Source organism: Puma concolor, chromosome B4, assembly GCF_028749965.1.
Source record: "Puma concolor isolate L17-30 chromosome B4, mPumCon1.1.hap2, whole genome shotgun sequence".
NCBI lineage: Eukaryota > Metazoa > Chordata > Mammalia > Carnivora > Felidae > Puma > Puma concolor.
Genome location: NC_141673.1, coordinates 51,586,857 through 51,614,161, shown reverse-complemented (window position 1 = coordinate 51,614,161; position 27,305 = coordinate 51,586,857). Strand labels below are relative to the sequence as shown.

Below are 27,305 nucleotides of genomic sequence, written 5' to 3'. Positions count from 1 at the left end.
GTTCATTATTATAGAAAAAGGTGAGCTGCGCTTAAAATTTTGTCTCAAAAAATAAAACTAGCCAATTGTTGCTTTAATGTAGGCATCAATGAATTTTTGTCAGTGGCCCAGAACCTGTAAAAACAGTCAACCATAAAATGAAAAAGTGGAAATACTCGAGTGCCTAACAAAGTGATTCAATATTATGCAACTAATAAAAGTATGCTCTTCTGACTGTATCAGAACTTCTAGTACTATCTCTGTCTTGTCTGAATACTCTCACCTTGCTAACCCTGGTCCAGCTACAAAGGTGCCAGTAGTGTGTTCCTCAAACCTGCCTGCCACACATCTCCCATGTCAGGGCCTTTGCGTATGCCTCTGCCCGGAAAATTTCCAAAAATGCACACAACTTGTTTGCTTTCTTATTTTAGGCCTCTGTTTATCAGGGTAACCTTCCCTGGCCGTTATGGTGTGTATAACATGGGACTCTCTCCTTCTTGACACTCTGTATCTTATTCACCCTGCTTTGTTTTTCTCTTTAATGCTTATCACCATCTGATATATCCTGTACTTACTCATGCGTTTGTTCATTGTCTTCCCCTGTCAGATGATCAACTCTACCAGAGCTGAGACTTTGTGTGGTTCGGTCAGTGTCCATCCCCAGCAACTTCCATGAAGATGCTGCTTGGTGTATATTTATAGAATGAATCAAGGAAGCTTGTGGGGCAGCTGAGATGCAGTTAATTTCATCTGCTTCCAAGCTACTGATGATAAATGTAGCAGTAAGAGAAAAGAATAGGTTATGAAATCATATGGAGCATTTATATACATGCTTTGAAAAGGTGTACTTATCTCAGCTGGATGCAGAACCAGAAGAAATGGAGATTCTCATTTTTGTCAGCGAAATGTAAAATTGGAGGAAACCCTGGGCCACCAACCAGGGTGAAAGAACAGCACAGGCGCTACTAAGAGAAGGGCTGGGCTATGGATGCCACGAGAAGTAAGAAAGGAAAGAGAGGCATGGCATGGGCTGGGCCGAGACTGGAAGAAACACTAACTTTCCTATCCAGTAGCTATTTCTTCTGCCTTACCAACAAAATGCTGAATTCATTTGGGGGAGTGTGGGCCCAGCCAAAAATACACACTTTCTTGAACCTCCTTGCGGTTAGAAGTCCATGTGAAAAGTGCTGGCCAATGAAATCTAAAGTGAGGGTTTGTTTAAAAAAAAAAAAAAAGGCTTTTAGTTTTCTGATATAGGTCCTGCCTCGCCTCAGGAAGATATGAGGCCGAGTGCGAGAGCAGCCATCTTGCAACCATGAGGAACCAGCCTTGAGGCAAAGGCTTTCATGATAAGTATGGTGAAGTGGAAAGATAGAAAACAGCCCGATTCCTGAAAGGATCATGCAGCTGCTGTACTATCTTCATCATGCCTTGTCTGGATTTCTCATTACTGCAGTCAAACATGATTCTAACAGATACTTCGGCAATTTATTAATTTTTTTTTTTTTTTTTTTTTTTCAATGTTTATTTATTTTTGGGACAGAGAGAGACAGAGCATGAACGGGGGAGGGGCAGAGAGAGAGGGAGACACAGAATCGGAAACAGGCTCCAGGCTCCGAGCCATCAGCCCAGAGCCCGACGCGGGGCTCGAACTCACGGACCGCGAGATCGTGACCTGGCTGAAGTCGGACGCTTAACCGACTGCGCCACCCAGGCGCCCCTATACTTCGGCAATTTAAAAAAACTTATTTTCTTCATTCAGCTTACCCTTTTGCTATCATCAGCATATGTTATTTACATAATTTGAAAACGTAATATGTGTATTTATGTGTGTGTGTGTGTGTATGTATATATATGGAGAGAGAGAGAGAGAGAGAGAGAGAGGTGGTTGAAGGTGGTTGTGAAAAAAGAATGTTTATTCTAAACGTGAGGCAGGAATTCTTTTTTCTTCCCCGGTCCCCTTATCCAAGAAGAGAGTACAAGATCCTGAATTCCTGGACCAGCCACGCTCCTTTATGTCACCTCATTTTATACGCAAAGACAGTTTCAAATATTTGCTCGGTAGCTGGTGCTGTGATCTCAAATCCCTTTGTAATGGCCTGCCTTGGTATATTGGTCCCTGAGTGATCCAGACAGATTCTGGTTGTCTAGCTAGAAACCTATGATAGAAAAAAAAAAAAAAAACAAAACCATAATTTTCTTCTCCTTGGCCTTCTGGTAGCAGAATGAAATTAATTTAAGAAGAAAAGAACTTATCTCCTTAAGCTTGGAGCAAAACTGGGCTAATCCCCAAACCCCCTGCTTCCTTTCTGTCTAGGCTGAGCCTCATTGCTACTTGGCTGAGGTAGGAATCTTATATGCAGACTCAATCTCTCCGAAAGAGAAGTTTCAGATGCCACGGTCTGCATACGTCTCTGCTCTTCCTACTGAAATGACTCCTGCCAGCATTACAGCTCAGTTGTGTGGGTCCACACTCCTCTTGCCCATGGTACCTAAGCCATTATATCCCCTGGGCCCTGCTTCCTCCTTCTATTTACCTGGTTGAAATTTAAGGGGGGCCCAGTTTAAAAATTTTTTTTTTTCAACGTTTATTTATTTTTGGGACAGAGAGAGACAGAGCATGAACGGGGGAGGGGCAGAGAGAGAGAGGGAGACACAGAATCGGAAACAGGCTCCAGGCTCCGAGCCATCAGCCCAGAGCCTGACGCGGGGCTCGAACTCACGGACCGCGAGATCGTGACCTGGCTGAAGTCGGACGCTTAACCGACTGCGCCACCCAGGCGCCCCAAGGGGGGCCCAGTTTATAATATACCTGCTTTCTCTCACTGAAATTCTGGACAAAAGGATAAGACGGATAGGAACACAAAATATATTCTTACCGATAAAGCAGATATTGGTGAGTGTTTCCTCTATCAGCAAGTTGGCTTCCGGAATGAGACAGATTTACCAACCCAGTTATGGTTGGCACCTGGCAACCATAACTCCGGGCTCAAGAGTGAACTTGCAACTGTAAACCTTGTAACGTGTAAAGGCAATATGCTATCTTCTCACAGACTGGTAGATCCTAAAGACACAAGGAAGAGGAAAGGCTGGTAAATGCATGGCCAGCTTCTCCTTCCAAACTTATCAGTCAGACTGAGGTACTCTACTTCCTGTTCGTACTCCACCCACTAAAGTTGGTCTCCCTGGCTTACCCTACTGCATGGCCAGACAACCCCCGCCCCCCCCACATGCCCAGCTCCTGCTCTCTGTAAGAAGCTCACTCCAGAGCGGCCTTTTGTTAGGATGTCAGACTCTCCAAGTCTCTTTCCCACTCTTCCCTGGACAAAGGTTTAATCTCCTTCGGTTGTACCCGCTCATCTATACATCCTTTGTATCGTTTGGGTCTCAGTCTGAAGATCTTACTCTAGGGAAATACTCCCTGGATTAGGAACATATGAAAAGACATGTGCTGTCCCTCCGGCCAGCTCCAACTGCCAGAATTATGGAGAAGAAAGGAGTCTTTTCCTACAGTTTGGGGCATAGAAAGTTTATCTTCAGTTTCAGGAGGACACCAGAGTTCCCAATCTGGTTCTGCCATTTTCTTATTCTGAGACTTTGACACATGGGTTAAGCGAAGATTTACTTTCTTTATCTATAAGAATGCAGTGTTATTCATACCATGGCTACCTCGCAGAACCTTTTTTGTAAGTTTTCCCAGGACCATACCCAACACGTAGGAGGTAATCAAAAAACATTGGTTTCTACCACTAATCCAGTATAAGAAAAGTAAGGAAAGTTTCTCTCAGAGAAACCATGGTAGCCATTTTTGGTCCTTAGGTCCTTCCAGTTTTTAGATAAGACCATTTTCTTCTATGGAAATCATGCATCTTAAGTTAAAAAAAAAAAAAAAAAAAAGCAAAGCTGCTCCTTCTTATTCCTTTCCAGATCTTCTGCTGAAGCAAAACATAGTCTAAAGGCAAAACTCTCCCAGAGTCAACAATTAACATGGAGGCTGTAGAATACAATGAAAACCCTTAGAGACTGTGATTGTTCTTCTGAGAGCCATCTGCCCACCCTGAGGTAACCTGGTGACAAGTGATGGAGAGGACCATGCATCGAGTCACTATATTCTCAAGGAACAGGAGGTGGCTTAAACCACAGCTGCTCTTTGGAAAGCCTATTTCCAGATTGGCAATAGTTTTTTACACTCACCATAAACTATTCTGATTTCTTGCCTTTGCATGAACAACTTGTAAGTCCCTCCATGACTTACTCTTTGAATGCTCAGCAGCTAGCCTGGGGGCAGGGGCAGTGGGCTTTTTTAAGTGATGTTGACGAAATGAATGAATGAGCAATCTAGTACCCAATGACTGATTCAAAGGGCTCTTTCATAAAAAGCATGATGGAAAACACTGTGTTGTTACTGCGATTATTTTCTGTAAGTCCATTTTATTTAAAATAATAATTTCCCTCCGATACAATGTAGGGTGAGCTCTCTTTGTACAATAGTTCTGTCTGCCATAGATTTTTGCTTATTGCCAGACTCCAGAGATATCTAATCACTTCTATTTGCAATGAATGCCCTAATCACAATGATGTCTCAAGTGATTTTTATGTCTGTAAAATAGTATTTATTACTGATTAGCTTCATCATTTCAGAGATGTTTTGATTTCATTCTAATGAAGTTGTTTAGCTTCAGTGTTTGTCTTTCTCCCAAGACGATGCATTTAGAATCTTCTTGTAATGTAAATTCTCACCCTCTAATTTAGATGTTGCAAGTCTGGGTTCTAGTGTACTGTACTTGACTTTTTAAAGCAGGGCACACCTGAATTAGTTTGGGGGATGAAAGGAATACAAAGAAAATTGCGAGCAAAACATCTGATATAGTTTTACTTGGAAAGTTCGAATTTTCTGAATGGGATCAAGATGGCATGGCTTGAAATGTGGCTGAAGGGAATAAGAGAAATACGGTCAAGGTCCACATATCTGAAAGCAGCAGTGAGGAAGGTCCGATGCCGTATTTCCTGGTGTATTCCTCCTTAAACATTTCCACACATGCGCACACACATTGGAGAAAGCGAATGGAGAATTTCCCTGTCTCTTCCCTAGAATCATTACTGTCCCATACATTCTTCTGTTATGTGATAATGGCCACTTTTGCCAGCATTCACTGTTGAAAGTAGATTGTGCTTTGACTTAAGCAAACAAGAAAAGGGGCTGAATTTTAAAAGCAATGAAATTCTGCTTGCTACTGGGGGCAGAACTGTCCTCAGAGTTCACTCCTCTGAACCTGCAAAGGCCGCTCACTCCCCATTCTAGCCCTGCTTTGCCCTTTTACCCACATACCAAACTTTTATCCAGGACCTGCTAGAGGCCAGTACTGTCTAAGGTGGGAGGGAGGTGTCCTTGCCCTCACCGAACTTATAGTCTGAACAACAGTTTGATTAAATTAATAAGTCACATCAGATCACGGAGCCAGTGACCCTGTCCAGGTCATATACTAACTTCAATTAAAGGTGATACTCACAGTTTGTCCTACATTTTGTCCATATTTGTCTTTCTAGAATTTTCTTCCTTAGAACCACATGTAATAAGGCTTATCTCTCTTCTGCAATACATTTCAGGTTTAAAAAAAATTTTTTTTAATGTTTATTTATTTTTGAGAGAGAGAGTGAGAGTGTGAACGGGGAAAGGGCAGAGAGAGAGGGAGACACAGAATCCGAAGCAGGCTCCAGGCTCCGAGTTGTCAGCACAGAGCCTGATGTGGGGCTCGAACCCACAAACTGTGAGATCACGACCTGAGCCGAACTCGGGTGCTTAACCGACTGAGCCACCCAGGCACCCCAAGCTTCAGGTTTTTAAGACAGCCACCTTGTCTCTCTGAGTGATCTCTCTTCCAGGGTAGGTAGACAAAGCTCTTTCAACACTGAGGTGCCTGTGATTCCCCAAGCCTCTGTTAACAGGTTTTGCTACAACGTGGCTGAAAACCGGGTTTAAACAAGGCGTTCGTAGATTTCCCTGTCTAAAGCTGCAGCTGAGCGGTCTTCCTGGTCTTCCGCAAGGAAGGTCTTCCACAACTCCACAGAGCTGGGCCCCATCTAGCTTGTTGCTCTCTCTCCACGGCTTCCGTGTCCAGATTCTTAGGGCAACACCAAGTTCTGAGCAGCAGGACTTAGCTGTGCACGCGGGCCATCCCTTCGGAGAGGTGCCCAGAAACTGCCGCTTCTGCTCCTGTCCCATGACTCAAACGTAGTTACATGCCTGCACCTGTAGGGAAGCGAGATGGAGGAAAGCAAGGATTCTAGGGAGCCATACGCCCTGCTACAAGCTGGAGGTACTGTTGCTTTAGAAGACGGGCCAAAAGAGGCGCCTGGATGGTTCAGTTGGTTAGGTGTCTGGCTTCGGCTCAGGTCATGATCTCGCTGTTCGTGAGTGTGAACCCGGGGCATCGGGCTCTGTGCTGACAGCTCAAAGCCTGGGGCCTGCTTAGATTCGGTCTCCCTCTCTCTCTGCCCCTCCCCTGCTCACGCTCTGTCTCTCTTTCTCTCCCTCTCTCCCTCTCTTTCAAAAATAAATAATATTGAGAAGAAGAAGAAGAAGAAGAAGAAGAAGAAGAAGAAGAAGAAGAAGAAAAGAAGTGCTGTGGGCAAAGCTGAGCAGAACCATCACTACCTTTTTTTTTTTCCTTTTTAATAACACGCCGTAAAAATATGATGCAAGAAAGTGCTTTTCTAAATCAAACGGAAAACTTTGAGTCTTCCTTCATTACACTGATGAAAAATTCACTATCCTTTATTCATTATTGCCTCTGGGGGGTCACAGAAGGGTAGGGTTCAGGTTGAGGAGGTATTATTTGGGTCCTGGACATTGACCAATGTGCCTCTTATCTTCAGGCCATCATGGGCCCCCATGAGAGTTTCATTATCCAAGTCCGTCGCGGTCCCTGTAAAGACAGGAGGTTCTTTTCCTTTCACGCCACTCTTGGGCATTAGTCTTTGCCAAAACTAGAACGAAAGCTCTGATGGCTGGTGCCCAGCTTTCCTCAATGCACTGTGCGGCCATTTTTTTCTATGACTGTGAACTCCCCGGAGTGCTGCAAAGTCCCCTCCAGTCTCTTCTCAGGCTAGCAGAACTTACCCTCCCCAGGGCCAGCCATTTTTGCCTTTACCCTTTAAGCATATCTTTTGATTTTCTGAAGTCTGCATCAGGCCACCATCATACTCCCTCAGGCCCGTGAGGAAATTAATTTTTGCCTCTTTGTGTGAGCTTGTGGTAGAAGGAAATTCTGGCATCAGTCCATTTTCATTGCTGTTGCTCGGTTGGTGTTGTCTTGTTTTGTGTGCTCTTACCCAGATACAAAATGTTTGTGAATGCGGTCTCAGATAACTTGGACCATTTTCATAATCACACTGTATTGCTGGCCAGTATCAGGATTTGAGTTCCTCTGCTTGTAACAGATACCTGACTAGAGGGATAACCAATTAAGAGTCTATTCTCTCACATGAAAGAAGACCTGAGATAGTACAGGTTAGAGCTGGTATAAAGGCTCCATGATGTCATCGGGATACAGTGTTCCCTTGATTTTCTTCTCTGCTACCCTTACTCATGTCCATCATTAATGACACAACATGGTGGCTAGAGCTCCAGCCATTACATCTATGTTCCAGGCAGGAGAAGGGGAAGGGCAAGATGTACAAAGATACCCATCCTACAGGAATCGATACGCTTTAAATAAATATCTTAAAAAACTATTTGCAAAAAGTTCTATTTATATCTCATTGGCCAAACCTTTCTTTGCAGGAGGCTAGCAAATATAATCCCAGCTAGACATATTGCTATTCCAAATAAAATCCAAATTTTATTAAGGAAGAAGGGAAGTGAAACTAATATAATATTGTATGTTCACTGACAAATTAAATAAAAAAATTTTTTATGTTTGTTTTTGAGAGAGAGAGATAGAGTGTGAGCGGGGGAGGGGCAGAGAGAGAGGGAGACAGAATCTGAAGCAGGCTCCAGGCTCTGAGCTGTCAGCACAGAGCTGGATGTGGGGCTTGAACCCACAAATCATGAGATCATGACCTAAGCCAAAGTCAGAAGCCTAACTGACTGAGCCACCCAGGCATGCCTCGGTAAATTTTTTTTTTTAATTAAACAAAGAAGGGAAAATGAAAATGTGTAGGCAACACAATCTCTGCCCACAGCATATTATTGCTAATTCAAGTGTCTGAACTCTTACTTACAGTTAGATATTTGTACCCAAGCAAAGGTCTGTGACCTTTATCTTATTAGAAAATGCTCATTTTCAGCCAATGAAAATCTTTTTAAAAAATCTTTTGAAAATCTTTTTAGATCCAACGTATTCCTTATTCCTCAGAGCTAAATCCTCTGTAAATAAAATCTAAGTGAGCCAGCTGTTGAAAAGCTCTCTCTGACTTTGTACCAGTTGGTGAAATGATGAAGAAATGGGAATCATCTCTCTCCAAATACTTTGATGCCTTCAGCTTCAAAGATTTCCATCTCTTATTCCATCACTTTGACATCTTTTTGAACGCTTTGCTTTTCCTTTCTACAGAGACCTTTCATTCCTAGAAAGATGTAGTTCTTATTTCAAAGAAAATGTTTCTAGTTCATGTTCCCCTTCTGTCATTTTCTAAAGTATAAATGGCCGTGTCATTGGAGGGTTCCCCGCATCCTTGTTAATACTGCTATATTCGTGTTCTCCCTTTTTCCGAAGATCTTTAAACTAAAGTAAGAATTCTTTTGCAGCATAAATTTTGCCTTGTCAGTTATCAAGTCTCCTGTCCTTTTTGAGGGCTTTGGAGGAGTCTTCCTAAATGAGTATATCTTCTCTTCAATTAGAAATAATCATCCTTGGGGTAGGAAAATTTGTTCAGCAAGTTTTGTTTTCTTGCTTTTTTTTTAGTAGAGTTAAATAACTGTGTTACCGATCTTGTTTCATGTTCCAAGGTTTTAAAAGATATGGAAGTAATGACTCTGCCTCCACAACCACGAAAGGATAATTTTGAGCCTTAAAAATAGCGCTGAATAGTGGCAGAAACAGATCAGGATCAGTAACTCACCAGTCCCTCTCTCTTGAGTCCTTATTCACAAAATATTCTTTTAGTTCCTCTTTTCTCACAATAGAAATTGATGGCCCTTTGCAACATTTTAAAATCTGTGCACTCTCTGTTGAGGGTAAAGGGGCCCAGCCTTCTCCCTGAGGGGAGGGGAAATTCTTCGCATTCCTTCCTGATGAATCAGGCACACACACACACACACACACACACACACACACACGCACACGCCAGCGCGTCAAAGTCTTGGTTTCTCAGTGGCTCTTTCGTGGGATACCCTGCTGCAAGCCGGGATCCATAGTCATGAACTCTGCCACTTACTCATGTTGTGCACTGGAACTCAGTCTCCTGGCCTGTTAAATGGGGATACGGATACCTACTGCACAGTGTTATTAGGGTTCAGTGAGGTAACACAAGAAGCATCTAATACAGGAGATTCTTATCGGGATGGGATAAGTAAGATGAACTAGTATCCTTTTTTACTTTCTGTGTTCCACTGTCAGTGCACAAGGTTAAATATAGTTTGCAACATGCTGCCTTGTAACTATTAATATAGTCATAAAAGAAAACAACTGAGCTAACCTGGGGTACCTGCATGCAACAGTACAAGCCATTGGCTTGCAGTGGCAAGGGCAGGAGAAAGTATTTAGTGAACGTGTTTCATATGTTTAACACTGTCCAGATGCTAGCACTTCTTTTTCTCCCAATAATTCTCTGAGTAGGATTGCCCCAATTTTGAGGAACGTGAGGCTCGAAGAAGTTAAGTCCCGAAGCTAGCAGGTGCAGTTGGGAGTCGACATTCTCTCTGTGTGTCAGGTTCAGGCCCCACGGGAGGCAGAATTCCAAGATGGCCCCCAAGACTCCCACTCCTCTGGTGTTTCACATTCTGTATAATCCCTTCCTCAAGTGTGAAGGGGACACGGGAATGGGATCGGGTCGTCGTTCCCATAATCGCGTTCTGGTAGTGAGGACTCCATTTGGCAGAAGTCAGGAAGATTCACCCGCTGACTTGGAAGAAATCAGAAGAACGGAACCTTGCTCTTTGCGACAACATAGAGGGAGCTAGGGAGCATAATGCTAAGCGAAATAACTCAGAGAAAGACAAATACCACATGATCTCACTCATATGTGGAATTTAAGAAACAAAACAAATGAGCAAAAGAAAAAAAAAACGAGAGAGAGAGAGAGAGAGAGAGAGAGAGGGAGAGAAACAAAACAAAAGACAGACCCTTAACCATAGAGAGCAAACTGATGGTTACCAGGCTTGGGGGGGGGGATGGAAATTAAAGAGTACACTTACCATGATGAAAAAATACAATGAGATAAATAAAATTTAAATAAATTAAATTAAATTAAATTAAAGAAGAGCCAATAATACTTGTCTTTCCTACTTGACAGAGTGGCTATGAAGCTTATCTGAAATGGTGTGCATGGATGTCCTCTGTAGGATATAAAGTGCTATCCAAAGGTGATTTTTGAGAGGTGATATTTTACTCCCAACTCAGTGCAAGGGGGCCACCAATCAGAGGGAGGGTGGCCATAAGCAATACGGTCACACTGGTCCACGCTGGGAAATATTCCTCATAGGGCAGATGGACAAGGTTATTTCTAGCTTTACGTATCAACATGCGAGAGCTCAGGACACAGCCAAGCAGGGGGTCGAGTTCATAAAAGAGGTCCTCCCATTCAGCAACAATCCCGTTCTGTATGCCTCATAATTTTGCTTCGCTTTCACATTATTTTCTTTAAAGTGAATAACTATCATGTCAACAAGTTCCTTCTAAAATTTGTGAAAAAGATTCCACTTTTAGAGAATGAGCATTCCCTACCCTCTCCCGACCTCTGAGAAACAATGGTGTTGTTCGCTCTCCCCCCCCCCCCGCCCCCCCCACCAAGTGTGGAGCAAATCAACATGAAAAGATTCTTTAATGCTCAAATGTATACTACTGAGTAAGAAGTGAGAGGTTGTTTCTTTTCCAGTGTCATTCACATTGATTCCATTTGACTGTGTAGATGCAAATTTTGACCTGCAAGCTCTACCTTTTTCCTGTAGATATTTTGCTCTCCTCCTGCAGGTATCTTTGTCTTATTGCCTAGGCTCGAGCTCCTCAAAGTGTCTCCGTTGCTTTAGTGGCCTAATTGTGCAGTGGCATATTTAAAAGTCATTATTTTCATCAGCTATTAACTGTAGCCCAGAACAGTTTAAAAAATTGGGTGAGGCATTTTTGCAAAAGCATTTATGATGTGGGCTGCCAAGGAATGTGCAGCTGCGGGAGCTTCTTTGTCTAATCTCAGACTTTTACTTGAAAATGTATTAAGGGTGGATACCTGTGAGGAGGAACCAATTTGATCTCCCAAGAACTGCAAGCATGGGAGAGAGAGACGTGCTGAATCTATTGATCTTGGGAAAGGTTAGCACTTACAAAGCAGCCCTTTTATATTGAGATGAGCTGCCTGGGAGTGGACTGCACCTGCTATCTTGCTAGTTTTTCCGCATCTCTGAGGAGTGTGTACTAAGCAGTGGTGAATTGGCAAACGTTTAACCACAAGATGGGGAGGGGGGGGGCGGGGAGCACCTGATTTGTTACATTTGCCGATTTCCTTGGTGTAAATACTCTCTCCATAGTGAATTTCTACCTGCCACAATGAGTCACGGAATGCTGAGTTGGGAAGAAATGTAAAGTGGTACACCATCATATGTTAATTTTACCATACAGAGAAGAGAGACCAATAATCTCAAAAGCGGAGATAACAACAAAATGAAGTGAAATAATTAGAAAGCGATGCCTTTGAGTCCTTGTTACCTTTTTTTTTAAAAATATATAATCTGGGGCGCATGGGTGGCTCAGTGGGTTAAGCGGCCGACTTCGGCTCAGGTCATGATCTCGAGGTCCGTGAGTTCGAGCCCCGCATCGGGCTCTGTGCTGACAGCTCAGAGGCTGGAGCCTGTTTCAGATTCTGTGTCTCCCTCTCTCTGACCCTTCCCCGTTCATGCTCTGTCTCTCTTTGTCTCAAAAATAAAAATAAATGTTAAAAATATATATATATATATATATATATAAAATCTATGTAATTGTAGATTTACATAATTTAAATATTAATAATGGCCACGGTTCACCAGCACACCACTGAGCCGAAGTCAAGAAGATTGACTATGTAACTAGATGATAAAATTGGGGTCATTCTGCTCCAGTTTTGGCAGAGGCACCAAAATCCAAGAATAAAGCAATTGGCTGCAAGTACCCTGTGTTAAAATATGAGGTGCTAGACCACCCATGTGGTACTTGCAAAGGGGGCGAACCCAAGTTGGCCAGCATCACCTTCCAGTTGGGCTGGAAGAGGCGGGGAGAGAATTTCCTTGGAAAAAAAAATTGTTGGAGTGTACCTCAACACACACAACAGGGACTTCAAGGGGATGTCTCAGGGGACTTATACACACCTCCTGGAGTTTGGAAACATCATAAGGACTGGTATCTCACGTCTACAAAGAACAGTAAGTATAAAGACTATGGCTGTTGCCACACCACTGTGTCTGATTACAGAGTAAAGAAGACTATAATAGAATAAATTTTAGGGGCTCCTGGGTGGCTCAGTCGGTTGAGCGTCCAACTTTGGCTCAGGTCATGATCTCACGGTTCATGAGTTCGAGCCCCGCGTCGGGCTCTGTGCAGACAGCTCGGAGCCTGGAGCCTGCTTCGGATTCTGTGTCTCCCTCACTCTCTGCCCCTCCCCTGCTCATGCTCTGTCTCTCTCTGTCTCAAAAATAAATAAACATTTTAAAAAATTAAAAAAAAAAAAGAATAAAGTTTACTTCCACTGATGGTAGGGAAAGGTGAATGTTTCTTGGAGTTCAGATGTGGACTATATAAAAGGGAGCCAGGCTGGGGTTGCCTTAGAGGGGATCTTGCTCAGTAAGCAAGTGATTACCTGGAGGGATGATGTGACCCTAACACAGTAGTGCCCAAAAGCCCTTCAAGGGGGCAGTGTTAATCAGACAGCTCACTATGTCAAGGTGGTAGCAGTCAGAGGTCCCTGGTGAAGCCTCACTGATGAGCTGACAATAGCCTTGACTGAGAAAGAAATCAGTCGGGAGCGTCTGCCTCCCCAGACCGGTTAATGCCTTGTCACAGCTCTTTAATCTTTTCTGCTGCTTGATCCAATCTTACCGTACAAGGGTCAGGAACAGCAGCTAGAGGGAAGAAGGTAAGTGAGGAAAAGGGGGTAAAAACAGCAGTGCCCACGCCCAACTCCAGTCTACAGAAAATGCTTTAATTTGGATTACGATGGTTTTTACAGTGCACTGGACTAGCAGTCATGAGCGTATAGACTGGTTCATTTTAAATGCCAGAATGAAGGACTATTCGTTTACTATCCAAGAGCAATGGAAAAGCGAAGCGATATTTCATCTTGGGGAGGGTGGAGGAGGGAAGGGATCCAGAAGTCAAATTTGAAGAGCACTGGAAGAACAAAGCTAGAAGTATGGTTTCTCCTTATAACCCGTTGACGTAGAATCTGTCAGTCAGCCAATTACAAATGTATATTTTGAAGATTTCCTGAATACATTCAGATCTGCAATATTCCAGCGAATTGCTACTTAACAGAATGAAGTCACATTTGTTGGTACGAGGCCTTTCTGAGGACAAACAACAACAACCAAAACTTAGAGTGACTTTGGGAATTAAATATGGAAGTATTCCATACAGACTTGAATGCCAAGCTTGTGATCCTCAATTCTAACTGGTAACTCTTAGTCCTGAAAAGACAAGCTGACTTATAAAAGTTAGAGTGGATATAAGTTAACATAGGCTGTCTAAATGCTAACGCAGTAAGGAGTTAAAAAGTACATGTTTAAATTCTTTATAACTTTATAACTTTTCAATTACAGAACACTAAACAATCGATTCCTTCCGGATTGCCTAAGTTATTTTTTGTTTGGAACTGTACCTAGTACACAGCCATAGAATTCTTGCTAAAAGGAATTTTTTACCTTTTACCTTCTCCATGTCATGAGTGTAAATGTAATTATAGAGTGGGGGCGTTATTTTTGGGGAATGGGCTGGGAACAAGTGTAAAAGCTCCCGGGTTCTATGAAACAGCCTTGTGTTGGATCCACTCACTAGGAGAAGTTATATTTGCAACAATGACTATGCCCAGAAAACTGTGTCAGGTTACTGGGCACAGAGGCCACACTCTCTCTTCCCAGGAGGGTATATGTGACCAACGTAAAGGCTTCACGGGACACGGGCTGGTTGGTAGTAGCGATCATGCAGTGACAGAAGCAAAAAGGAGAAGGGGGAAAAGTGATAGAACAGCACTATGAGGTCCCTTTCAATTTGCAAACATTGCACCCTTTGATAGGCATGGAAACTGAAATGCCCACGGGGACTAGAACCATTGAGGAAGAAAAAGAAAAAGAAAAAAAACAGTTATGAAAACAGACTACAGGAAATGGTACAATAAATGGCTCCCGGTGCCCTGTTTCAGTGTGAGGGACTATAGGATGTGGGGAGGAGTGCAGTGAACTGGAGACTAGCCCGAGTCGGTGCCTGATGACCGTGCCACGGGAGAAGCTGGATCCAGCAGCTAAAACATCCGAGATTTGTAAGGCCCTGAGTTTTTCAACGTTACCAACTAATTTAAAAAAAAAATTTTTTTTCAACGTTTATTTATTTTTGGGACAGAGAGAGACAGAGCATGAACGGGCGAGGGGCAGAGAGAGAGGGAGACACAGAATCGGAAACAGGCTCCAGGCTCTGAGCCATCAGCCCAGAGCCCGACGCGGGGCTCGAACTCACGGACCGCAAGATCGTGACCTGGCTGAAGTCGGACGCTTAACCGACTGCGCCACCCAGGCGCCCCATTACCAACTAATTTTAAAAGTTGAAAACACTGGGGCGGGGCTGGGGCTGGGGGATGGGGGGTGGGGGGAGGTGGGAGTCAAAATCACTGTCTTGTCCAAAATAAAACGTAGGTGCTCTATGACCGGGAGTATGTGGTCGAAATCTCTTCGATAAAAATAATGATGATGATAATAATAATTCAGCATTGTTCAGAGTATTTTAGAGGTCTTTGCCACTGCCTGGAATTAAGTGATTCACACATATTAACTGTTTTCACTCACACTTACACAGAACACCACATTAATCACAAAAAAGGGGTCGAATGTAAATTCCATGGCTTTCGGTTTTTGTGTTTTAAGAGCAAAAATGGTTGACGTGCAAATAATTCTAAATAAATGTTCTCGGGTCCTGTTATATTTTTAACCATTTGAGAAGGCACCCAGAATGGAGAAGAGGTCAAACAGGGCAGGGCCTTGTCTACCCTGATAAGGTGAATATGGAGAACTCATGAACATTTATGGAAATACTTCGGAAATTAGAACTATTTGTGAGCTGCCGGAGCCCTGAGATTTTCATTGCCTCCTGCCAAACAATGCATTAGTTGTGGGAAGTATGCAGGGATATGAGAAAGATACAGTCTGTAATTTCTGAGAATCCTTTCAGTGTACTCTTGCCGTCTTGTTGACTGAAGCGAAATCTCTAAGGAACCACGTTTACCCTTTTAAATGTTCATGTATTTATTTTGAGAGCAAGAAAGAGCGAGGGAGAGGCAGAGGGAGAGGGAGGGGGAGAGAGAGAATCCCAAGCAGGCTCTGCACGGTTAGCACGGAGCCTGACCTAGAGCTCTATCTTAACGAACCGTGAAATCATGACCTGAGCTGACATCAAAAGTCGAAGGCTTAACCGGGGGAGCTACCCAGGCGCCCTAAGCCCACTCTTTTAGAAACGATCTATGAAGGCCGCTTGACCGAAATATCAAAAATCTTCCTCCAATGGTGACACATACCTTATACACATACACACACTTAATGAAAATAGCTTTTTGGTTTCTCTTCTCAGTGTGGACAGCTTTCTTCTCTGGGAGTGGGCACCCCATTTCCAGGCTACCAACAACGGGGAAAAACAGGGGCTTCTGGAATGCATGCCAGTAGAAAAATCAGTCCTGGGCGCAAGAGGACGAATTAATTGTTCCTCTTCATCGTCCTCAACTGTGCCCAGGGACTGCGTGCCTGGGGTCGGAGCAGGCGTTGCTGGATAGAAACAACGCTAATGAGCGAGGCGTAGACCATCATGGCTGCCGGTCCCGCCAGCACCCGTGGGCTGTGGTTCCTCCTCAGTCACCGTCTGGCATGGAGGTGGCACCCCAGCTCCATCCCAGGGGAAGCAGAGGTTGAGGATGTGGGTGCAGTAGGCACAGAGGTGGCGCAGTCAGGAAGGTGAGCCTGCGCCTTCCCACTGGGCAGCTTTGCCTGCAGCAGCAGGTCAAGAAGCCAAAGACCAAGGTGTCCAGGGCGGTGGAGGCATCTCCAAAAAAGAATGTCTGAGAGCCTAGGTGCTGAGACAGCAGGGTCGGGCGTCCCCGCGTCTCTTGCTCCAGCTCCTGCTCCAGCTCTTCCCCGTTCTCAAGCCTGAGCTCCCCCCGCAGCAGCCGCAGCCACGGGGAACTGCCACTGCCTGCAGCCAGGAAGGAAGAAGTTGAGGGGAAAGGGCATGGCCGCTGCATACCACTTCCGGGGCACGTCCCCGTAGTTCTTGGTGTCTACTCAAGCGTGCGGGGCGCAGCTTCCCTTCCAGCGGAGACATGAAGGCCAAGGGGTCTGCTCCCTGCCAGGGTGAGATCTCATTTATTGGCTTTGTACTTCTCTTTTCCAAGGTGAGTGGTGACCTTGTGTGGTCTCAAGATGGCCTCTCCCTGACGAGTCCGAAGGGCAGGCAGAGTTTCTGAAGGGCTCCACCAGGAGTTGGTGACCTTCCGCACCTTGAGTGGGGCACCGGTAAATCTGGCATAGGTCAGCACAGCCAGGCCGTCCAGATCCACTGACTGTAGCCCCCTGACCAGCTCCCTGGGTGCTGCCATCTTACCCCCACTCTGTCCCGGATGAAAACATGTAGCTTGTTTTTTGGCTTGTTTGTTGTTTTGTTTGCTTTTCTGTTTTTGTTCTTTTTTTTTTTTTTTTTTTTTAAGGAAAAGCTCTCTTTTTCTAGCAAACAGTATTAGCACTCTTTAGTTGAATGTGTCTTTATAAGAGCACCTGAGACTATAGAAAGGCACAATCCGATTTTAAAAGTTTTTGTGGATTTTTCAAGTAGTTTCATCCTAATAGAAGTGGATTATAATGACTGTAACGAAATCATCATTAGCAATTATTTTTTCAGTTTGGAGGCCTTGGAGATGAAATAACCTTGATGTCCGGTTCCTAAAGGGACCCAGCTACGAAGCATATTGATCTCGATAAGAAATATAGAGCAAGCCCAAACATTCTTTCCCTCCCTAACTTAGGTCATTTCTTTGGCATGCAGTATGGTTTTTGGCTATTTGGGTTGAAGGGAGGGGCCAGTTTCAGAGACTTCTATTTGACTATTCCTGGTCTCTGGGATAGCTCTGACCCCCCTAGGCCCAGAGATCAATGGAGCGGTCAGCCAGCTACAAAGTATCTCTATTTCTTTTTTTTTTTTTTCAACGTTTATTTATTTTTTGGGACAGAGAGAGACAGAGCATGAATGGGGGAGGGGCAGAGAGAGAGGGAGACACAGAATCAGAAACAGGCTCCAGGCTCTGAGCCATCAGCCCAGAGCCTGACGCGGGGCTCGAACTCACGGACCGTGAGATCGTGACCTGGCTGAAGTCGGACGCTTAACCGACTGCGCCACCCAGGCGCCCCCAAGTATCTCTATTTCAATTACAAAATCTATTTCAATTTGGGGACCAGGGAAATGACCACTGGGTTTGTCCGCAATCCCAGTGGACTCATTGGGAACCAGACACAAGCCAGAAGTCCATTTATTTTATTATTTGACTCCCATGTGATCACATGCTTATAGGGAGGCAAAGCAATCAATGCTTTGAGCCTCTGGTTGGCATCGTGCCTTTTCCCTCGTAAGTGGACCATAAGCTTCTTTCGAGAAGGGCGGTGGAATCATTACTGTGTTCACTTGCTGTGGTATTGCAGGGTCCTTCTTTCTGGGGACCTAGCCTCTTCTTCAGCCACTGCGTTACAGGTCCCCAAACTGGCTCAGGTTCAGAAACGTTTTATTGGGATGAGTGGCTGCAGCTTCCTGATTATCCACCTTGATCTCTTTTGATTTAGTGGATTCAGTAGTACACTCCCTGGCCGCCCATCTATTTTGCCCTTAAGGACACTGTTCTACTGACAATGGCCGTGTTACTCGGAGCGTAGACCCCCCTCTGTCTGCCTTTGTGACGTTGCCTCTCATTACCATAATTATGTCTCCCTGAGGGGGTCTTATCGCTCCCATTGCTACCGGGAATGGCTTACACAACAGCTGCCACTGACCCTAGGATACTGGTGCCCCTCTTACCAGCATATCCCTGATTGCTTGGCAAATGGTGCTCCTCCCCTGTTTCTGCTGAACGAGGGCCTCTGCTGGTTTTCCGGCCTCGGGTAGCATATCCGCTGCCACGTGCCCATCTCTCTGAGCCTGAAAACCTTCTCTGGCCGTCTGTCATGGCAATTCTGGCACGATTACCTCACTAAGTGTGCTCCATTCTTTTTCTAGGAGGCCTCTTAGTCCTGTGTTCGTGCTGTCTCCCGGGGTCCTTGCCAGGGTGTTAAATCCTCTATCCTGGATAGACTAACCTTTATCCAGCCTTACAGAGTCTACCACACTTCATCAAGCATTCACTACATCCAGACCAGAATGGATCATCGCTGCTCCTGCCCTTTCACCGGCTCTTTGGGGTCTAGACCCTGCCTCCCTTATCAGGCCCAGTATGTCCTTGGCTGGGTTATACTGTGGCTGAATCCTAGCTATTGACCTCATAGCAAGCCGGGGAAAATGCTAGTCCTTAACAGGAAGAGTGGGCCCCTTGTGCAGGCTCAGTGGGTTCAGGGGAATCTGGGATTTCATGATTCTCATGCACATCAATCCAGATGTCCTGTCCATGTGCCAGGGACGAACTCCCCTCCACGCCGCCCCCCCCCCCCCCATCCAGGGCCCTGAAATTGGCATAACAGATCTGCCTTGTTTGGGAGCTTAACCTTTTGAGCTCTGCTACTGTTATGATTAAGTCTCGGTCTGTTCTTCAGCTTTCTCTGCCCTCCCTCCAGGAGATGAGAGGCTCTTTATGCTACCAAGCAGGCCGTCTCTGGCTTTCACTCTTAAATTTTAAATGTCAGTCACCCTTAGTTCTTCATCATAATCATTTTTTTTTCCAGAGTGTCAACTGAGCGTAGGTATCGCCAACCAATCCCCCGATCCTCCTAGTTCTTGTTTCCCGTACATTTCGCAAACTCCTACTACACTGCACCAGCTAGAGATTCCCATCCCACTGGTCACCGTTCTGTCACCGCAGTTCACCACTGGCAAAGGCGTTCACAGTTTCACTGCTGCTCGTACCAGGGGTCACCCCGGGGCACCACCTAACCCAGTGGTGGAATTCAAATTGCCAGCCAAGAACTCCAAAACTGGACCCCCACATCTGCCTTCCCAACAATTCCTGGTACTAACTGGCACTGGTTGGGTTCTCCAGGAGGCAGGGTTGGGCAGAGGCAGAAGTCAGGCTGTGACGCAGCCTCACCCAGGCCTGCAGCTGACTCTACAGGGGCGTCCAAAGCTGGGCTGGCCCTGCATCCTGCCCCGAGTTGGCCTGGGAGGCTGGCCTTCGTACCCCAACACTGACCGGTCGCTGGATGCCGGCATCCCAGGAAAGGGTCATAGCCTTCCGTGAGGCAGCTCTCTCCAGCGGATGCGGTCCCCATAGGGGGCTGACTGCTGAGGGCTCTCTGCTGGCAGCACTCCCAGCAGCTGGGAGAGGAAGTCTTTCATCCTTGGAAAGGGTTCTGGGTGGTGCATCTCAGTGTCCACCACACCCCACATTCAAGGCTATCGTAGACAGACATTCCTGGCTCTGTGAATCTCTCTTTGCAAAGGTGAACATTAATATTAAACATTTTCAGATGTGAGCTAGATAACACTGTAGTTCTGGATTTAACTTCCCAGGTGATTGCTATTGGCTTTTCGTCTTCAGCTCCTAGGACCCTCTATCGTTCATTCATGGTGCCGTCCACGCACACTCGTGTGCATTTGGGGACACTGGGTCCTGAGGCCAAAATTGCCTTTCTCCCTTTTCCATCCGGCTCGCTCCTGGCTAGCCCTGAAGACCTGGCTCTAATATCCCCTCCTCTGTGACACTTTCCTCTAGTCCCCTAGATCAGGGCTATTTGCAATCTTTTGTTTCCTGTAAGTATTTGGTAGGAGAATACTTGGAGGCCATGTTTGTAATGCTAACAGCTAAACTTGGGAGCCAGACTCACCTTGATTTAAATCCTAGCTCTGACATTTCGTAGCTGTGTAACCTTGAGTACGTGATTCAACCTCTTCCTGTCTCAGTTTTCTCATCTGTAAAAGAGGGGTCCGCCTCATAACGTTATTGTGGGGATTCAGTGAGTTAATATGCACAAAGCACTTAGAATTGTGCAAGCATAATTTAGGTTGTATGTCTTTGCTGTTATTTTGCTGTAAGTATTCTAAATTGCATCTCCTTTAGCGGCTCATCAGAGACAAGGACTGTTTCTTATTTGCCCTTAAATAACCAGCTTTAGCGCAGTGGCTGGCACAGAAGATAGCGGTAAACACTTGCTGATTAAAGTTGACTCTCTAGGGACGCCTGGGTGGCTCAGTCAGTTAAGCGTCTGACTTCCACTTGGGTCATGATCTCACAGTTTGTGAGTTCAAGCCCTGCGTCAGGACTCTGTGCCGACAGCTCGGAGCCTGGAGCCTGCTTCTGATTCTGTGTCTCCCTCTACCTCTCTGACCCCACCGCCCCCCCCCACCCGCCCGCACCCGCTCACACTCTGTCTTTCTCTCAAAAGTAAATAAACATTCAAAATAAATTAAAGTTGGTTCTCTAAGGCTTAGAAATCTGTTATCTAGCACAAGGATAATAATGGATTGCCGTCACTGAAAGCTAACAATACTGTATATTTCTTATAGGAATAGGTGTGTGTGTGTGTGTGTGTGTGTGTGTGTGATAGCAGTGTTAAACCACCAGTGTTTTCTGAAATGTCTCCGGGGGAATACCAGTTCTACAAAATAATCCATAAAAATGAGTTCAGTGGTCAGTTAAGCTTGAGAAACGGTACATGCGCTTTTGGATTCGCTTTAGAGTAGTAAAGGCTCTACGAAGTTCTACAGTGATATGTAGCGCTGTTAATATAATCACACACTGGTGGATACTTCTCCCTTCAAGAACTGCAGTTGATTCCCCCTCTAGCTGCGCGCGTGCTAGTGACTGGCTTCTAATGAATAGGACCGGTGTGTGCCTTCCTCGCCTTAAGACTAGGTCACAAAAGATACTACGGCTTCCCTGCACTGTCTCGGATCACTCACTCCGGGAAAAGCCCCCTGCGATGTGTCAAAGAAGCCCGAGTAGCAAAGAACTAAGGCCTCCCTCCAACAGCCTTCTTGGATGCGGATCCTCCAGCCCCGCGTCAAGCCTTCAGACAACTCCGGCCCTAGACGGCATGTTAACTGCAGCCTAGGAGAGATTTGGAGCCAGACTCACCCAGTGAAGCCGCTGACTTTTGCAACAGTTTACTATGTAGCAATATACGTATATGTATGTATAGCAGAGTGAAACGTGTTTACCTTTATATAATCCAGTGTCTGACCCATCCCAAACTCTTGTTGGAATGTTAAAAATCGCTCTACAAGTACACATGATCAATTTTCTTTCCTCCAAAGCTCTGTTTTAAATCTTTTAGAAACAACCTTTTTCCTTTTAAATTGCTCTACAATTGATTCCTTTTTTAATTACATTTTTAATTTTGATTCCAGTAGAGTTACCATACTGTTAGGCTATAAGAGCCTTGGGTGTACAACATAGTGATTCGACACTTCCATAATCACCGGGTGCCCATCACAAGTGCGTTCCTTAAACCCCATTGCCTAGTTCACCCCCTCCCCACCCCCCGCCCCACCTTCCCTCTGGTAACCATCAGTTTGTTCTCTATAGTTAGGAGTCTGTTTCTTGGTTTGTCTCTCTCTCTTTCTCTCTTTTTTTTTTCCTTTGATCATTTGCTTGGTTTCCTAAATTCTACTTATGATCTACAACTAATTCTTAAAAACAAACGGGCACCTGGGTGGCTCAGTTGGTTGAGCATCCAACTCTTGATTTTGGCCCAGGTCATGATCTCACAGGTTCGAGCCCCACAAAGGGCAGCCTGCTTGGGATCCTCTCTCTCCCTCTTTCTGCCCCTCCCCCACTCACACACATTCTCTCAAAAAGGAAAACAAATTAAAAAATGAAACAAACCAACCAACCATCATACCGTAATCTCTGAATTTTCTAAAGATCAGATTTAACATCTTTGCTTTGCTAAATCCTACCTTCTCTTCCCTGTAAGAATAGCTTACTTCATTTCCATTAGCCATCGATTCACGTGTGGCTTTAAAAATACTTTGCTGTTTTATTACTGAATTGCATTTACATTTTTTTAATGTTTATTTATTTTTGAGACAGAGAGAGACAGAGCACGAGAGAGGGAGGGGAAGAGAGAGAGGGAGACACAGAATCTGAAGCAGGCTCCAGGTTCCGAGCTGTCAGACACAGAGCCTGATGCGGGGCTCGAACTCACAAACCGTGAGATCATGACCTGAGCCGACGTTGGACACTCAACCGACTGAGCCACCCAGGTACCCCATTATTGAATTGCATTTAAAAAAAAATTTTTTTTTTCAACGTTTATTTATTTTTGGGACAGGGAGAGACAGAGCATGAACGGGGGAGGGTCAGAGAGAGAGGGAGACAGAGAATCGGAAACAGGCTCCAGGCTCTGAGCCATCAGCCCAGAGCCTGACGCGGGGCTCGAACTCACGGACCGCAAGATCGTGACCTGGCTGAAGTCGGACGCTTAACCGACTGCGCCACCCAGGCGCCCCTGAATTGCATTTTTAAATGCCTTATTTATTTTCTGTCAGGTTCAAATCATGTATTAAATATTTTATGTAAAATAAAATAATTTGAGAAATTCATAGAAGTGTTTTTTTTTTCTCAAATTTCTCCCAATTTAATCAGGTTTTGAGATGCTCACTTAATAATAACTTAATACCTCTAAATAAATAATAAAATCAGTGATGCAGGTTTTGTTTTAAAGACATATTCAGGGGGCACCTGGGTGGCTCAGTCGGTTAAGCGTCTGACTTCAACTCAGGTCACGATCTCGCGGTCTGTGAGTTCGAGCCCCGCATCGGGGTCTGGGCTGATGGCTCAGAGCCTGGAGCCTGCTTCGGATTCTGTGTCTCCCTCTCTCTCTGACCCTCCCCCGTTCATGCTCTGTCTCTCTGTGTCTCAAAAATAAATAATAAAACGTTAAAAAAAAAGACATATTCAGATCTATGCCTCATAATTATTCAAAGCACACTAAGGTTAATTAGTGTTGTCCTTGGGTGGTTTATCAGACTTCTAGGTTATCCATAATAAACTTGCTTTCAAGTTCAATGCAGTTAGTATGGAATCTGCTTAATTATAGCTTTTTAGACATTTCAATTTCCTCTACTTAGTTTGCATGAAGACAAGCCCTTTGAAGATCAAATACTTAGCCACCTCCTTACTTTCAGGAGGTTTTGTGAGAGCAAAGCTTTTTTGTCAGTTAAGAGAAAGCAGACATTTTCTGTCCCCGTGTTGAGAGAAGAACTGGATGGAGAAATGGGATCAGGACAGCAGGCATCTTTCTCTGTGCCTGAACCAAGTCTCCTCAGTATGCCTCCTTCTTTTTCTCTGAAGTGAGTATCTAGACCACCAGACACACCAATTTTCAAATGTAAGAACCAAACACATTCCGAAGCCAATTGTAAAGAATTTTTAGTTTCATGGCTGTTTCACATTAACCTAATCTCTGATCTCCCCGAATACTTTGAATAATTGAGAAGACCTAACTGACAGTTAAGGAGTAAGAGTACAATCTCTTCATAGCTGGTTAACTTTATTGAGTTCCTTTTCTCCAGTTTCACAATGAAAACCTGTATAGAATAACATGGCTTTCTATTATTTGTGACTTTGGCCTTTCGAATTGCACAGATTCGAAGATAATGCTAATAATAGAGAGCAGTGAGTTAAGCACCGTGTTAGACCCTTTCCATATATCATCTGTCTTTATCCCTAAAAGAGTCTTATGAGATGATATTTCTAGGTCTGCCGAACAGAAAGGGCACTAAATCTCAGAGAAGTAACTTTTGTCAGAGCTTAGAGTTGGAAATAGATTTGTCTTGACATCAAAATCACGAATAATTATAGCAATCATTATTGTAACCTCATTGCAATAATTTTTGTCCCTTTAAGTTAAGATAGTCTGTCTATAGGATGGCCTTTACGGGACAGAATTTTTGTATATAACGCTAAGATGAAGACAGAAAGTGCAGTTTGCGTAAAAGATTGTATCTGCTCTCCTGTTATACCTTTACGCACACCAGAGATATCAGTTCCACAATCAACTATGATAATTAGAGCAACAACAAATGCCCCAGAGGGAGCATTTTCTAGTGATTATATCATAGATACATAATAATATCTTTATAAGCTAAGCAGGAAAACATTCTCAGAAGCATATTGTTCAGGTCAGTGATTTTACAAGAATTCCATAGGATGAATAGCCCCTCTGTCAGAATCAAAGTTGTGGAGCAAATTCCATTATAATTCTCTTTTCTCAGTCACTTGGAACTTTCTCAAAAAGTCTCTTTCCAAGTGAAACTGTCCCTGGTGGCTGCCTCCCAAATGTGATTTTTTTTTTTTTTAAGTTAAAGGAAAATTTGTTTCTCCATCCAAGAAGGAAATAGTTATTCAACCACTTTTTTCAAAGGCTTTTAAGTATAAATACCTCAAAACTCAAACTTTTAAGTACTTAAAATTTTATGTAAAATCGGGTAGCACTCAATTATTCTTTTTGCTATATCATATGAGAAATCAGATGAAAAATTCATCTAGAATTTTACAAAGTTCAATAAGTTGTTTGCTATATTCAAATCTGGCCTAAAAGCAGGACTGGTTTTATAGAGCTACAGTTGGATTGAACTTGACCAAACATTTTTTTAAAGTGTTTATTTATTTTGTGAGAGACAGAGACAGAGCACGAGGGGGATAGGGAGAGAAAGAGAGGGAGACACAGAATCGGAAGCAGGCTCCAGGCTCTGGGCTGTCAGCACACAGCCCAACGCGGGACTCGAACTCACAAACTGTGAGATCGTGACCTGAGCCAAGGTTGGAGTCTTAACCGACTGAGCCACTCAGGCGCCCCTTTTTTAAAAAAATTTTAAATGTTTATTTATTTTGAGAGTGAGGAACTTGCCTAAACATTTGAGTGGAGTTTGATTTGCAATGGTTTATCTGTATAACCAGTCATGGACTCAAGAGAAAGCATCACAGGCTCCTCTGTTCAAATGCCCTTAGAGACTGTGGCAAAGCCGGCAAAACTATCCCTTTAGTATTTGCCTCTGTGCCTTTAGTGATTTGCCTCTGCTGAGCGGTTTTCCTTAAGGTAAGCTCAGCAGCTGCTTAGCACCTCAGATGCCGAGATCTCCTGGTGGCTCTAAGATTGACCAAGTAAACATCTCCGCCCCACCTACCTTTCCTGAGAATGCAGAAACTAGACTTTTGCATGCAAATTAATTCCCAAGTTGTTCACCCAAGTACCATTTCAGAAAACTTTGGAAGATAAGCATACACATAGGTTTAACTATTTCCAAGAGCCTTTCACCGCAAAATCTGTTGAACTGGATATTGTCAGATATTAGTCAGAACAAAGAAGAATCACTTTGTACCACGTGCGTGAAAAAGGTAAACCAGCCAGCAAGTTCACAAGCAATGGAAACTCAGCAACGTTCTCATCGCCCGGGCGGTTTGTTTCTGCCTGCTACCGGAACGCTAAAACTGACCTGTGTTACTCCTTGCTCTGCATTGTATAAGCAACAAAGATCAAATGTGATAGTAAATTATATGTTCTTTTAGCTCAATTGGTTGGCTGCAAATTATTTTCAAAAACATGGATTAGCAAGCTGGAAATACTTCTCTTATGTTTAAAAGTCTGAGGGCAATTGATCTTGGTTGGAGTAGCATTCCCCAGGGGCAGGGGCCATCTCCTTCTAGGTGATGGCCTTGTAAGGCCTCTGTTCCAAGACCACTTAATGTTCAAAGGTGGCTGCCAAAGCTTCAGACATTATAAGAAAACACAAAAAAGTGGTATGCACGACTCCTTACTCCATTTACATCCCACGGGCTAGAACTCACAAGGTCTCACCTGGCTGCAAGGAAGCTAAGAAGTGTAGCCTTTATTCTGGAAAGCCAGCCATCCAGCTAAGACTCAGGACCTCTCTTTTTGATGAAGAAGGGAAAAATGGCTATTTTTGATGAAACTAACCATTTAAGCCATACTCGCGATTGATGAATAAAACAAAATAGTAAAGTTATAGCGATTGCAAAAAAAAGAAAATGAGTAGGAGAGACTTGGCAAAGACTGAGATATTTGAATTGGATGAAGCAAGAACATAAAAATTGACGACTGTAGGGGCGCCTGGGTGGCGCAGTCGGTTAAGCGTCCGACTTCAGCCAGGTCGCGATCTCGCGGTCCGTGAGTTCGAGCCCCGCGTCGGGCTCTGGGCTGATGGCTCAGAGCCTGGAGCCTGTTTCCGATTCTGTGTCTCCCTCTCTCTCTGCCCCTCGCCCGTTCATGCTCTGTCTCTCTCTGTCCCAAAGATAAATAAACGTTGAAAAAAAAAAAATTGACGACTGTGGACTATTTCCTTTCATGCATTACTTTCACAGGGTCTTCTTGGGGCCTAGGAGGTGAAATATCTTGAAAGTTAAGTTCTAGCTTAGATCTGCACATTCCAAAGCGAAGTGGATATTTGGCAATTAATGAGTAAAGTCAGGTTGTGTAGTTAGCAACCTAAAGGTTGAGAACATTCCACATTGAATCAAGAATTGTCCAGGTTGCCACTCTACGGTATGTTTGTGCTTAAATATTTATGATCTTACAGAAAGACCTTATTCCTAAGAAAATATGTATAATGTCATCCTTGCTATTCAGTACTTGGATTTAGCGTACGTTGCTCAAATATTTTAACAACCTAAAATTCTCATTTTTTTTCACTACATTTTTCTATTTAAACAAGACAGAAAATTGTTTTTGTTTAATCTAACACAGAAAATAGGGTGTGCAGTATGCAGGTGATTTCTTTAGGAAATATGTGATGATG

The 27,305-nt window shown here is 44.2% G+C and overlaps 1 pseudogene; it reads right to left on the bottom strand.

Annotated features, from left to right (window-relative positions):
* Window positions 1–15,911: 15,911 nt before the first annotated feature.
* LOC112863811 (metaxin-1 pseudogene) lies at window positions 15,912–16,953 on the bottom strand (annotated as a pseudogene).
* Between the last annotated feature and the right edge of the window lie 10,352 nt (window positions 16,954–27,305).